The sequence below is a fragment of the Biomphalaria glabrata genome, chromosome 1 (assembly GCF_947242115.1).
Source record: "Biomphalaria glabrata chromosome 1, xgBioGlab47.1, whole genome shotgun sequence".
Lineage (NCBI taxonomy): Eukaryota > Metazoa > Mollusca > Gastropoda > Planorbidae > Biomphalaria > Biomphalaria glabrata.
This window is the reverse complement of record NC_074711.1, coordinates 6,776,742-6,791,254: the sequence shown is the minus strand read 5'-3', so window position 1 is coordinate 6,791,254 and position 14,513 is coordinate 6,776,742. Positions and strand designations below refer to the sequence as shown.

Here is a 14,513-nt window from a genome sequence, read left to right as displayed (position 1 = left end):
TTGTATTACTGTTATTAACATTATGATGGTTAAAACTGAAATGTGTCTACCAAAGTTTTTGAAAGCTCTGCAAAGCCTATAAAATTGAAATCCCCAAACGTCCATTTGTATTATATGCTGATCTAATTTCTTTACCATTTACGCCAGTGTGTAGCCTTGAGACTCATTACGTAATCTTCACGGCCATGTTCAGCATCTACCCGCGACAAATCCTCACCTTTTAGTTGGAGTGGGTGGAGGGGGTGGCTAAAGGGCATTACGTGCGTTACTTCGAGGTTTAAACAAGACCAATCGTTGTTATCGCTATAACAATAGGCAATATGTCTCGGTTTTTATGTTAATAAACTAATACAAGTATTTAGTTTATAATCAATATAATAGTAATTATATCCAAACATCTATAGTTCTCTCTTTTTATGTTAATTAAAAATAACAATTCTACTTGGAAGATCTAATTTTGTGAGGCTGTTTGTTAAAAATGTCTATATCAATATTTTTTTTGAGAAAATTGGTCTCCAATGAATACTTATTCTGCAGTAGAGTTTTTACTATGAGTATTGCCTTGAGTTCTTAAATAAACAACACAAATCAATCAGGCTCCCTTACACAGGCGGCTACCGCAAAAGAAATAAGGTTTATTTGCCGATCATCAACATCAACATTTTTACCGCCCCCTCCCCGTTTCAAAAGTACGACTCCCCCCTCCCTTTTCAACGAGCGCTTCTTAAGGGTTAAAGTAGATGAGGAGAGGGCGATTATATTTATCACCAACACTCTCCGACATAATATATAAACAAATAATTAAAAATATTATTTAATCGAAAGTATTTACATTTGTAACCAAACGTGTACACAAATTGCGTAATTATCCATTTCAAAAACTCATCCGACAACCATAGGGGTTGGTGATGGAGGTGAAGCAATGAGCGGAGAATCATCTCTACCTCCCCTCCCCTGAATCATGTGATGTCTATATTATATAATTACTCTTAATCAGGAGTCATTTTTTGCCACACATTCTCATGATGGTAGTTTTTTTTTTCTTTCCGTTTTGTTTCCGCTTTACATTTGTTATTTGTTTATTAGGTCAACGCTAGCCCAGAGATAAATAGACGTTAAAATTGTTTAATTATGTTCAAAATTAAGATCGCTATTTCAAGAGTACCTAATTTTCCGGTGCCTAATTTTCCGCCTAATTGCCTAATTGTTAGGTGCCTACATTTCCAGACACCTATGTTAGCTTAAATAATGATAATAATAGTAAGGCTTATCTTCGAGTCCGAAGATTAACAAGGAATGCAATATTTCTCGTGGATACACAGTCCCAGCTGTGACCTACATATTTTGCCACTTCCAGGGCAAGCATAACAATTGTCCGCCGGTGGTCGATTACATTTTTCTATATGCGACGCAAACACTAGACGCTGGGTACATCAAACTCTTTAATAACACATAACACACACAATAGGAGCTTGCTTACCAAGGGGAATAGCTCTATATGCCAACACATACACATAGTGTCAACATCTCTATCATTTTTCTTTCTCTTATTCTCTCTCTCTTTGTGTTTCTCTCTCTGTCTCTCTCTTTCTCGTCGTTCGGTATGATTTGATTCTACTATCCTCCCTTTGTTTCTACAAAACGTTATTTAAAAAAAAAATGAAGATAGCATTATTACAAGAGCGAAAAATCAATGGCGTCTCAGCATTGCAAGGGGCCCTGGGCGGGTATCATTAGGGGCACGAATATATTGGCTAAAGGTAACGAAACATTCTCCTTATGGCGGGGCTCCAATCTCTCTCTTTTCTGTCTTTCTTTTTCCCTCTAAGTCGTATTCTCTCTCTTATTCTCTATCTCTTCCCTCCTTTCTCTCTCATTCCTTCGCTCCATCTCTTTTCTCTCTCTTTCTCCTCTCTTTTATCCACTCTTTTTCTCGTTATATATTTCTCTCCTTTTCCTCTCTTTTACCCACTCTCTCCCTCTTTCTCTCTCTCTTTCTCCATCTCTTTTTCTCTCTCTATTTCTCTCCTTTTCCCTCTCTTTTACCCACTCTCTCTATCCCTCTTTCTCTCCTTTTTCCTCTTTTTTACCCACTATCTCTCCCTCTTTCTCTCTCGATTTCTCTCCTTTTCCTCTCTTTTACCAACTTTCTCTCTCCCTCTTTCTCCCTCTCTCCATCTCTCTCTCTCTCGTTGAAGTCATGACCTGGTAAGTTTTTCGCGCCATTTGCCACGTGAGCCATTTGTCGAACTCCTTGTCCAGTGAACTAATTACTGTTTTCAAAGAATTGTCATTGAATCTTATTCAAAGTTAACATTAAGTTATATATTTGACGGAGAGGCGTGACCCTGGAGCTCCAGATAAGTTGCACACGTTCACAGACCCCACTAGCTACAAGCGGTCGGTGACCGCGCAGTCCACGGGGAATTTCTTCCGGTTCCAAGTAACAGCCACAAAGGACCGCCACTCCAGCCACGGGTCTCTGATGACGGCCCCATTTGTGGAATGGCGTGTCGGACTTTTTGGACTGAGACTGGGGCGTGTGTGTGTGTCAGGTGTACCTTTCATTCTCAACCTGGAGAGAAAAAAAAAACATAAACAAATCACATTTAAAAAAATTAAACAAAAAACAACAACAACAACAAAAACGGGCAGAAGCGTTTTCTCTACCCGCTGTTCGCCCATCTGCTTCCACTAACATTTCTACCGAGGCGTCACCTTAAGGCCAGGTCATTGAACCAGCTGTCTGTGCAGAATTTGTCGTGTCGCCTTTATTGGCCTCCACCTATCCCTTGGTCTGTTAGCCCGTCGGGGCACCACTCATGATCGGTCAACCGTCTTCCTCCTTCCCTCTCTGTCCTTTGCTTTGCATAAAATCTCTTTCAAAGACAGGCACGTCCATTCTTTATGTTGTTTTCTAATCGCTTTCTCTGTCTGCCTCTTCCCTTTTCCTGATACTGTTCTCTGAAGGAAGGACTTTGCAAGTAACGAGTGCATAGTGGTATTGCCATAATATTTTTTTTTACAGTGGTCAGCAGGCCTTCATTAATCTATTATTATGTCTTGAATTACTTTTCTTATTTCCGACCCAGTGCAGTCTTGCCAATGTTGACATTATTTTGACGAGAAACTCATGCGCTAATGGACACACGCGATGGCTGTGTTGAAGCACGGAGATACTTTTGGGCTGTATGACACGTTGCGGGGTTGACTGCAGACGATTGGTACTAGATTGACACACGATATGACGTAATTATCTTCCCTTTTGAAGTAACGCTTGTAATATATAAGATAAGAAGATAAGGTTACACAACAAGGTCCGCTTTATTTAGAATCTTATAATGGCAAGCGAGGAAGATTGTTTTAAGTATTAATTAGTCTAGCATCTAGACTTGAAAAGGGAAGGGAGTATTATAGATCTAATTGTTATAGCAATAGGCTACATGTTAGAAATTTAGTGATCGGCTTTTCATCACCGGGAAATATAGCGTCTAATTAAAAAAATATGAAATGTATACAATTAATTGTAGTAGCAGTAACGTAATATTATTGGGTTGGAAAGATGACATGTCTCTTGCAAAGCAACACCAAGTATGGAACGACATCTCCAACCATTAATAACCTTGACCTTGTGCCAGTACAAGTAGGGAAAAGAATAAGGTCATCAGACGTCTGCACATCCACGCAGACAGCTCTTGTTACCTGTCATGTTTGAGTGTCAAGTTTTAGTGCCGTCGCTAGGGGTGGGGGAGTTAGAATATCCAATCAGGGACAAGATAACAAGTTTATAATAAATGTCTTAAAAACATAGATTAAAAAAAAATTGGCACATAATTTTTTTTAGCTGTGTGCCAATCAGTGATTGTAAATAGCCTACTGGGTAATGTACCAATCAATTATCAATGATTGTAGGGATTGTAGGTAATCAGTAGTGTAGCAATCAATCAGTGTTGGTAATTAACAGTGGCGTGGTGGGGGAGCATCACGAGAAGCTGCCGCACTGGCTACGCCACTGGTAATTAACAATATACCAGTCAGTGATTGTAGGTAAAAAATTATTTGTTTTATGTTTGATAACAAAACGCCAAGATTTGATTTTATTTTGCGAAAGAGGGCGATATGGTATGACCATAACTTTTTTAAACTATACGCACCGGTACGGTGTACCGGCACCTTTTTCAATGTGGACAAACAAATATTACTTTTCTTGTATTTTAACGTTAATTATTAATTTATTAATAGTAAGGCAATCTATCACTGAGTACCGCACCTATTTTTTTTTTTTTTACAAAACTAAAAAGTACTGGGTATGACCGACTAGTTGAAAATCATTGGCACGAGTCGCCGTGGTCTACGTTAAATCCGTGACCTCCGTGACCCCGTGTATGTCGAAGGCGCCGTTACATCACGATGAAGTTTTGCACTGAGCCGACTTCTGCACTGATCCCGAAGGACCCGCTCGGGAAAGAGCCTTTGGAACTCTCCAGAACTTAAGCCTTCTTCGATATTAGCGCTACCAGAAAAAAATAAATTCTCAAGCATTGAAGATTACGTCATAGACAGTTGTGATGGTAGACTGGCAGACGTCTGTGGCGCGGGGAGACCTGTAAGACTAAGACGAAACTGGGTCAACCGAACTGGACACTTCATAACAGTATAAATGTCAGTTGGTCGACACAGGGGAACGTGGGTGGGTGCACTATGAGCTACCACCCCCAGCTCCATTTTGTTTTATCCGCTCTAAAAACAGCAAAGGGGGAATAGTACCTGTGTGGTGAAGCACTTGGCTTCCAACGGTTCTCAGCAAGAATTTCTGAAGACTGGTATTTTTTAATTTCGTGATAATTATGACGCCTGTGTCTACACAACTCTAATGGGTACCTGGCATTAATGGGGCGGGGTAAAGTAGGTTGGTCGTTGTGCTGGCCACATGGCACTATCGTTAAGCGTTGGCTTTTTAAACAGACAGGGCCGGATAAGAATATGTGGAGGGCCCCCGGGGCAGGATTTTGCTAAGTCCCATACACTTTTTCGAAAAGCTTTAAAAAGACATGATTATAATGAATAACAATACCGGTACTTAAAATTATATCCAAAAGTATGCCATATTTTAGAAGGAAGAAATAGTAGGCCTACTTTTACAATTAATCTCATTTTAAAACAATATTTAAAATGCATATTTTAGTTTTAAAAAGTGTTGATTTTGTGGATGGTAAGGCGTTTGGTAGTCGCACTGCCGAAAATCCGGAGCTACATTTACATATTATTATTATTAATTACTCATGAGCATGCAACAAGCGGGCACTTCTTAATCACGACAATGTTGCCAGTCGACGTAAGATTGTGGTGGTAAAAATACAAATAAAAAAGTTTGACAAAAAAATTAGTTCAGACCTGTCATAATTCGGTTATATTTTTCTTTTTTTTTTTTTAATTGAGGCTGTAGCCCGGCCTGATCTTACTTAAATCCGGCCCTGAAAACAATGGCCTTTACATCATCTGACCTATAAATGGTGAGGTCTGAAAGGATACTTTTTTTTTTAATGGAGAGAGAGAAAGCATGTTTGCTTGCATTGAGTAGTTCCACAAATTCAGTTTTTAAAAAAGTCTAATTATGTTTCCTGACGAGTGTCTACGTGTTTTACTTTTGTTTATTTCCCCCATTATTAATGATAACATGTAGTAGTTACAAGTCTAGACCTGACCTTGAACTCTGTGAGTTCCAGCTAGGCGCCCACAATCTCGGGGACTTGAAACCAGTCGTGCAGACCCACCACCGTCTCTATTTCGTAGGTGTTGACCCGCATCCTATTTTTTTTTCCCCACATAAACAAATGAAGAGATGGGGCGAGTATGGGTAAGTAGGCCTATTGCAACAGTGGGCTTCTGCTCATTAACAGCACATCAATCTCTGGTCAGATGTGTTGTAGCAGTGAGAAAAGGTTACATCCTACGAGATCACGAGCTGCTTGCTTCATTGTAACTTCATACATAGGCTACTCATCTCTTTCCCTTACGAGCCATCTACAATAAGCCGGTAAACATTCAGATCTGCTTTTTGGCTATCGACTAGCAAAATATCGCTTTTGATTTTTTAATGAGATCGAGATAGATTTAGATTTTAGATCTAGATCTAGATCTATATTTACATACCACTGACTATTACAGTAAATTGGAACTTAATGTTTTGGTTAAAATTCGCCTTATTATTTTTATTAAATGAAAGCTGACATTGCCATTTTTTAAATCGCGAGTAGGGTTGGCGTTTTCAATATTGAATGGCACCCCAAAAGGACAATTTTGTCTATTTTTTAGGACGTTTTTATGATTTTCAGGATATTTTAATAATTTTAGATTTCCAGGAGCTCCTGGAAAATCAGCAGGCAGCGGAAACCCTGTTAAGTTAAAATGGTTTAATTTAATAATTCACACCTGTCACCTTGTGTTAGCGCGGGGCCTATGAAAGTGCGGGGCCCACTGCGACCGCATATAGGTTGCAGTGCTCTAAGTCCGGCCCTGTGGTTAGTAGATTGTGTGTATGTGTATTGAGGGTCACGGGTCAGAGTAATTTAAGCGATCTATTGTTTCATTGCAACTAAACGTTAAAGTCATGAAAGTGTGTACAACTAGGCTAGATCTACGTCTAGTTCTGGTGATCGATGCAATTGACCAATCCGGTCATCTTTTAGAACTAACCTAGATCAAGTTTTGGCACACTGGTGGGTGGTCATAGTAAATACAGCTCACTGTGTGATACTAGTGTGTCTCTAGCATTCAAATAGGATGATGATCTATCTCTGTCTGTGCCTTCTTTGGGTGCAGGTCTGTTTTCACTTGTCTTCCAACTAGATTTAGATCTCATACCATCTTATTATCTAGTCAATATTTATTTGCTTTGGCAACTAACTCTTTATGGTCATTCTGTCAAAGATTCTATAACTTTAAGGCCTATCTATAACATGATAGATTATCTATAGGCCTTTTAGATAAAGTTAAAAGTAATTTGCTTACGTTAACCAACCAGCTCATCTGTATCTAGATTATAGTGGTCTATATATTACTAGATCTAGATCTATATAGAAAATATTTCTAGGCTAAAGATCTAGTAGATCTATAGTTTATAGATCTAGTAAACAGTCTAACTACTGTTACTATTGTGTTATTGTTACCTGTATGGTGTAGGCATATCTAGTCAGACCAGTCCTTAGCATGCCTTTGGTCTCATTTTTTATTCTTGTAAAATCAATGTTTAATAAATTAATGTATAGATAATATTAGATCTAAATCTAGAGTACTCTTACTCTACCACAGTCTAGATATATTCATATATAATACAAGATCTAGATCTAACTCTAGATTTATGAATTTATGACTACCTAGGACATCTCTACATTAGAATCTAGATTAGATCTAGATCTATTAAATAATTAATCAAGACTCTCTCTAGATCTAGACTATATAAGATGGGCTTAGATCTAGAAATAGCTGTCAGCACAAATGAACAACTAATAAAAAATGTACTCCTTTGAAGGCTTTGTTACTATTTGAATAATTACAGAGAATTATGCAAAACTTGGAAATTTGTATTATTCCTTGTTAGGCTTGTTGACTTGTAGATTTAGATTAGATCTACATCTAGTCTAGCTAGATCTTATATAGATTACAACATTCTAGATCTAGATCTTAATGATAAATGTGTAAACAAAAAGAGAAACTGTAAAGTCTAACTATTTGCGAAAAGAAAATGCCGCCTTAATAACATAACTAGTTACTTAGTTAAGATTTTTACTTCTTATTATGTTTTTCCTATTTGTGAAAAGAAAAATGCTGCCTTAATAACATAATAACAGAAATATGCATTGACAACTTGGCCTGTATATTATAGCAGGGTTCGTAGCGCTCCTAAAAACTCCTAAAAAATGAAAAGTCTTCTAAAATTCTCCTAAAAATTGCCGAAAGTCTCCTAAAATTGTGTCCACTCTCCTAAAATTTTTACCCAATATTTTTTTTTAAATATAATTTTGCTTATTTCTTGCTAAAAATGCGGGGAAAAAAACAGCGTAACTAGGCATTCTGATCGCATGACCTTACGGGCTGACTGTGTTAATGAGCTGACCAGTGACGCTTCTACACCGCCTTTCACACACGTGAAGCGCAACCTCGTGATTGAAGATGGCCTTGGTTCAAGCAAGCATTTCACATGGCAGTATTTTTCTGAAGTCAGCGTGGAAATGTTTGTTTCCATTTATTGTTACCACTAAAGACGCGCTAGATCTAGTCTGTAGTGACTATTGTCTATAATTAGATCAATTACCAGACTAATTTGTAGGCTACACACCTCCGGGCCCTCCCTCACCTAAAATCTTCTTGTAAGTGTAAGACTACATCTAGTAAGAGTGACTTCGCGTGGAAAGTCGGTAAATCTTCTAGATCTAGCTAGTATCTAGTAATAGTATCTAGATTTAGATTTAGATCTAAGTTAGATCTAGCGAAGATAATTCGCACCTAACATGAAAAATCAGTGAATTTTAGTCAATTTAATGATCTCGATACATCTAATGTCTAGATTACTCTAGAAATACGCTAGAGCACAAAGAAGTGAAAAGCCCGCAAATTTAGTGACTTAGATCTAGACTCTAGATCTACGGTATATTCAGTGTAGATAATTCGCACACAGCCGCGAAAAGTCCGCGAATTTTAGTGACTTATATCTAGACTCTAGATTTACTCGAAATCACTAGAATCTAGTGAAGATAATTCTCACACAGCCGTGAAAAGTCCGCAAAATTTAGTGACTTAGAGTTAAAGTCCGCGAATTTTAGCGAATTTGCTTTAGAGTCTAGATTCTGTAAATTTAGTGAAGATAATATTCACACAGCAGTGAAAAGTCCACGAATTTTCTCGACTTTGATCTAGACTCTAGATTTATGCTAAATCACTAGAATATATATAGTGAAGATATTTCTCTCACAGCCCTGAAAACTCCGCGAATTTTAGTGACTTAGATCTAGAGTCTAGATCTACTGTAATTGTAACTTCAGTGAAGATAATTCTCTCACAGCCTTGAAAAAAATCCGCGCATTTTAGTGACTTAGATCAAGAGTCTAGATCCACTGTAGATTTAACGAAAATATTTCGCATGCAGCTGTGAAAAGTCCGTAAAAATTATTTCACTCGTAAAAGCCAGGGAAACTATATGGTTGAAAAAGATTCTGCTAGAAAAAAAAAAAGCGAATAGGTCTAATTTCCCCCCCCCCCCCCCCCCATCCAAAAGCCATTTTTTAGTAAGCAAATATCAAGTAAACATTCAAATAGGCCTATATTGCCCTATATATTACTGGCTCTGTTTATGAGAAGGATTTAAGTTAGCTAATAAAAGAATAAAACATTACCTCAAATGCACACCATGACTCTAGTATCTATAAGATACACATAGGAACTAATAATGTACATTTCCATCACAGAGAATACACATTATGATAGCATCTCTAAGAATGTTTATTTTAAAAAATGGAAAAGCAACCATTTGTAATGTTTTTAAAAAAAATCTTTGAAAAAAAATGGTTGTTTGAGGTTTTGGGATGACAGTCAAGTTGTTACTTGATTAAAAGATAACTTTCATTACATTTTCTGTGGACACACCACAGCTGATAACATTGTTTCTGTGGCATATTGGCAAGATATTTATTATTTTTAAAATCAAATAACAATAATTGATTTGATAAATGCTTAGTTTTGTGTATGTTTTACTATGTATCACACAAATGGAAAGGAAACACACACACACATATTACATTTCATCCTTAAAAAACCTCCTAAAATCTCCTAAAATTTTGTCATGGAAAAGTGCTACTAACCCTGTATAGTCATGTGAAATACTGCAGGCCTACACATCCATAACCTTTGTATTAAAAATGGTGTCACTCATCCATAACCTTTGTATTAAAGATGGTGCCTACACATCCATAACCTTTGTATTAAAGACTGTGTCTACTTATCCAAAACCTTCAGTCCTTTGTGTTAAAGATGGTGCTTTGGTATGCTAGAAATATAACTTAGATCTAGTGTTAAAAAAATTTAACAACCATTTATATTTTAAACAGGAGTGTTTTAATAAATAGTTTTTAACCTTGCAGATTTTTTTTCAGATCAAAACACAGACCTCTTCTTTGTAATATAAAAAGGGAACATCATACAGATTGCTAGAAATTATTACCTCTGATAAACAGACAATAAATAGAAACACTATAATAATTGGTGTATCAAGGATGCCAGCATTCTTTAAGGCAAGTAGTCATTCACAAAGCTAGAATTTAACTATTTTGAATTTAATGTCATAAAATTCTCTTAATAAGCAAGGGCAATTTATGAAACCACTGATCTAGCAAAGCAAATATCTTTAAGTTTCATACTTTTTTTGTGTGTTGCTTTATCTTTTGTGTTATTGCATGAAAATTGAGCATGTTATTAATTAAAATTATTTTAAGAATAATTATGTTAGATAATTAATCATTTTGCTTCATATAGTTTTTATAGATCTGGTTTAAAAAAAAGGTTTTAATAGTTAAGTTGAAATTTTATCTTAAAAAAAAACTTAAACTCAACAACTCTGATTTCATAGACAAATGTTTTATATTATATATTCATTATCATAATAAAATTTTGGAACATTTTCAGATCAATGTCTAGTTATCAGATGATTAGAACCATCACTTGTGAGGAACTGGTCAGAAGTTAAAACATGTGTAAAGTGCTATGCTACAAAGTTTTAAGGCAAGGAATCAATCTATTCAACATGATTTAGGCATTTACATTTAATTTCATTGTTTCATTTTAAGTATGCTAATTAAGAACAGGAAAGCTATGGAACTACTGATCTAGCAAGACATGTTTTTTTTTTAAAATGTTTCAGTTTTCTCATTTTCAATGTTTATATAACATTTAAAGAATAATTTTCTGATTTTATAGAACATTTTGTAATTTAAAAAAATGTTTGATAGATTTAGGAGTATTTAATATAAAGTTTAAGAACATCTCGAAATAATGCATTCAAACTTTTTTTTGTTAGCTGCCAAAGTTTCAACACAAGCTTCATATCACATTAAAAATGTTCAGAACGAGATTGTGTACAGCCTTGTGAGTGAAGTGAAGGACAGTCAACAGATTGTGTGTGGTGCCCCAACTGTCCAACAAAGGAACAGGTGAGGGTGTTGTGATGGAAAGTAGTGAAGATTAGATATGTTTTTTTTTTCCAAAGACATTGCTTCAGATGCTATAATAATTTATGTAATTTAGACTTAAGTTTCTTTTGATGTTTGCTTAATAAAGAATATGCAGGCTTTTGGTATATATAGATATTGAGCAGCACAGTAAGTAAGCTCTCAATAGTATAGTTTTTTTTTTACTTTGTATTGTTACTGCATGCTAATTAAACCTATTTTTAATATTAACATAACACTTTGTATTTTTTTCTGTTAACTTAGTTTTTGGAATCTAGTTTTAAATATATGCATATTACAAAAGCCTCATTATGATTGATGTATTATTTATGAGATAGCTAAACTAAGGTTTAGCCTTACTAATTTAGTAATATAGTCAATATCTTCAAAATAAATTCTTTTTCTCTTTGCAGCCATAACATCCATATTCTCATATTTTATAACATTTTCAGTTCCAAATGCAGTTTACAGCCAAGTGATCTAGAAATGGGATCTAGATTATGAGAACTATGACTAAGAGACATCTGAGAAATAAAAAGCACATATAATCAGAATTGTAGCAAGCTTGTACCAAATTTTTCTTAAGGCAAGTGGTCCTTTCAAATGTTACATTTAACTACTTTTAATTTAATTAGTTTCTTTTTGTGTATGTTAAATAAGAATTAGTTTCTTACTACATATCTATCAAAGCAAGTATATTTTATTTCTATGTATTTGTATATTTTAATTGCATTTTTTCTTTTTTTTTTTTATGCATGCTAATTTGAAAATGTTTAAAATATTTTCCTAACAATTTAAGAATACTTGTTTTCTGTTATCTCTTAGCCTTAATGTAATTAGTTTCAAATGTATACATAACAATTTTAATAACTTTAATAAATTCAAAATCCCAGAATCTTCACTAAGACTTTTATTTGATTTATCAGCCTGTACACATTTTATTACAACTTTCAGATTAAGATGCTGAGTAGAGCTTAGTTCTCCTCAGATGTATGTAATGAAAAGAACTACAAGTTATGGGGAACAGGAGAAATCAGTGTAGCAAGCATATCCAAAAGTTTTTTAGTCAAGCCCATTCCATTCCTGTGGTTCTGTAGCCATCAAGAATTCTGGACCTGTTTCAACATACTTTATCCATTCATCTGTCTATTGAGCTTATAAGGCAAGTTCATCTAAATGTTTTACCCTTTTTTTAAAAATAAAATGTCATTGTTTTATTTTTTTATGTATACTAAAGCAACAGGCAAATTATGAATATTCTATATATTAGTGCTTGCATTGGTGAATATCAATGTTAACATAATTTATTATTTTTTTTTAGGAAACCTCAGCATTTGTGCTTTTCACTAAGCTTTTTCATCATGGATATCCTTGGGCTCAATATTAGATAACATTTTGAATATTCTTTGTCCTCTTGGCTTTTGGTAATTGCTTTGAAATTTTTTTCCACAAAAAAAAAATCATTTCGGTCATTTAGCATTTCGAGTTAGGTACAGTCATGATTATTGTAACAAGTTAAATAAAATTATATTGTCACATTTTTCAGATTAAGATGTTGAATAGATCTTATTCAAGAAATGGAGTGCATACACATTTGTAAACCATCTCTGAGTAGTAAATATGAAGAGCAGAACTAGTAGACTTAAAACAAGGCAACACATGTTAGTAGAATCCTTGCTTTTTTTTATTTTTTTATTCTAACTTGTATATTTTATGTCATTTTTTCAATATATATAATTATATTTATTTTACTTTTTTCCCCTTTATTATTCTCAATAGAACATCCTACTTGAAACACAAATATTTCAAAACTATAAAACAACAGATATTGCCTTACAAGTATAGTGGATATTTTTAAGCAATTTTTTAATTTGATGCCATTTATTTGTTTAAATGCTCAGCTACTTGATATCTGGTTGAATTCAAATGGTAATAATTGCATCTTAATGTGTAATTATACAATTATTTATTTAGCTTGTAGTTGTTTTTTTTTTTTTAATCAGTTCAAGATGTTGAGTATTGATAACTAATCAACTACTAGCCTAGGAGGTAAAAGCCAAAGCTGTAAATAGACAGGCCAGGTAAATATGAATGAAGAAATTGAAACAAGAGGTAAACATCATGGGAAGTCTAATTATAGGGCAAGTATTTTTCCTTCATATCTTATTTAACATTGTCAAACTATGTAATACTTATAGGCTTAACTATTGTTTTCATAGAAACAATGTTATTTTAAATATCATGTGATAGTGTATTTAAGAGATATTCTAGTTTAAGTTTCCATATTTAATCAACTTAACAAGTGCACATTCTCTGCTGCCAACAGTACCAATTTGTCATCCAAGCAACAAATATTCCTTGGTAATCTGCTATAAGATGACAGTTTTCTCTTTGGCATTTTTATGAATTAAAGCTTTCAAGGCCAAAGTAAGACTTAATTTTTTTTTCTTTAACTGCTAATTCTAAAATAATTTATCATTGCATGTTAAAAATAATAAACTTTTTATACATTTTTCTGTTTTGGTCAAGCTTCAGATTTGCTTAGCATAACCCTGTACTACATATCAACAAATGTTTGATGGTCTGTCTGGTTCATCTCTTAACACTATGAAGATGGCTACACTGTGAGTACAAAGTTTTAATTTCATTCAAAACACATTTTACAAAAAAGATAATGGAAGGCACATTAAATATATTATTTTACTATTATTATATAACAATGTTATTTTAATATCATGAGATAGTGTATTTTAAGAGATATTCTAATTCAGTATATGATGTTTCCATATTTCAGAATCTTAACAAGCAAACATACTGTTGCCAACAGTACCAATTTGTCATCCTATCCAAGCAACTAATATTCCTTGGTAATCTGCTATCAGATGATTACAGTTTTCTCTTTGGCATTTGTATGAATTAAAGCTTTCAAAGCCAAAGTAAGACATTTTTTTTCTTCAAGTTAATTCTGAAACAATTTATTCAAATTTTTTAAACATTATTCTGAACTATTTTCTGTGTTTTGGTCAAGCCTTAGATTTGGTTAGCATAACCCTGAACTGCATATCAACAAATGTCTGATGGTCTGTCTGGTTCATTTCTCAACACTATGAAGATGGCTACACAGTGAGTACAAAGTTTTATTTTCATTCACCACACAAATTTTACTAAAGAAGAAAATATTAAAAGCTATTGGTATTTAGACAACTTTCTTTGATATTTGATGCATTACTTAGCCTTGGACAATGCATCATCATAACTAATATAATATTAAAAGGCATTTATTAATTTAAAATT

At 34.3% G+C, this 14,513-nt stretch overlaps 1 long non-coding RNA gene across 1 annotated transcript; it reads left to right on the top strand.

Annotated features, from left to right (window-relative positions):
* Positions 1 to 12,538: 12,538 nt before the first annotated feature.
* On the top strand, positions 12,539 to 14,342 carry LOC106056641 (uncharacterized). The gene is made up of 6 exons (XR_008776297.1): positions 12,539 to 12,643; positions 12,766 to 12,880; positions 13,223 to 13,646; positions 13,749 to 13,843; positions 14,014 to 14,155; positions 14,248 to 14,342. It is a non-coding gene; the product is annotated as an uncharacterized LOC106056641 (long non-coding RNA).
* The last annotated feature ends 171 nt before the right edge of the window (positions 14,343 to 14,513 follow it).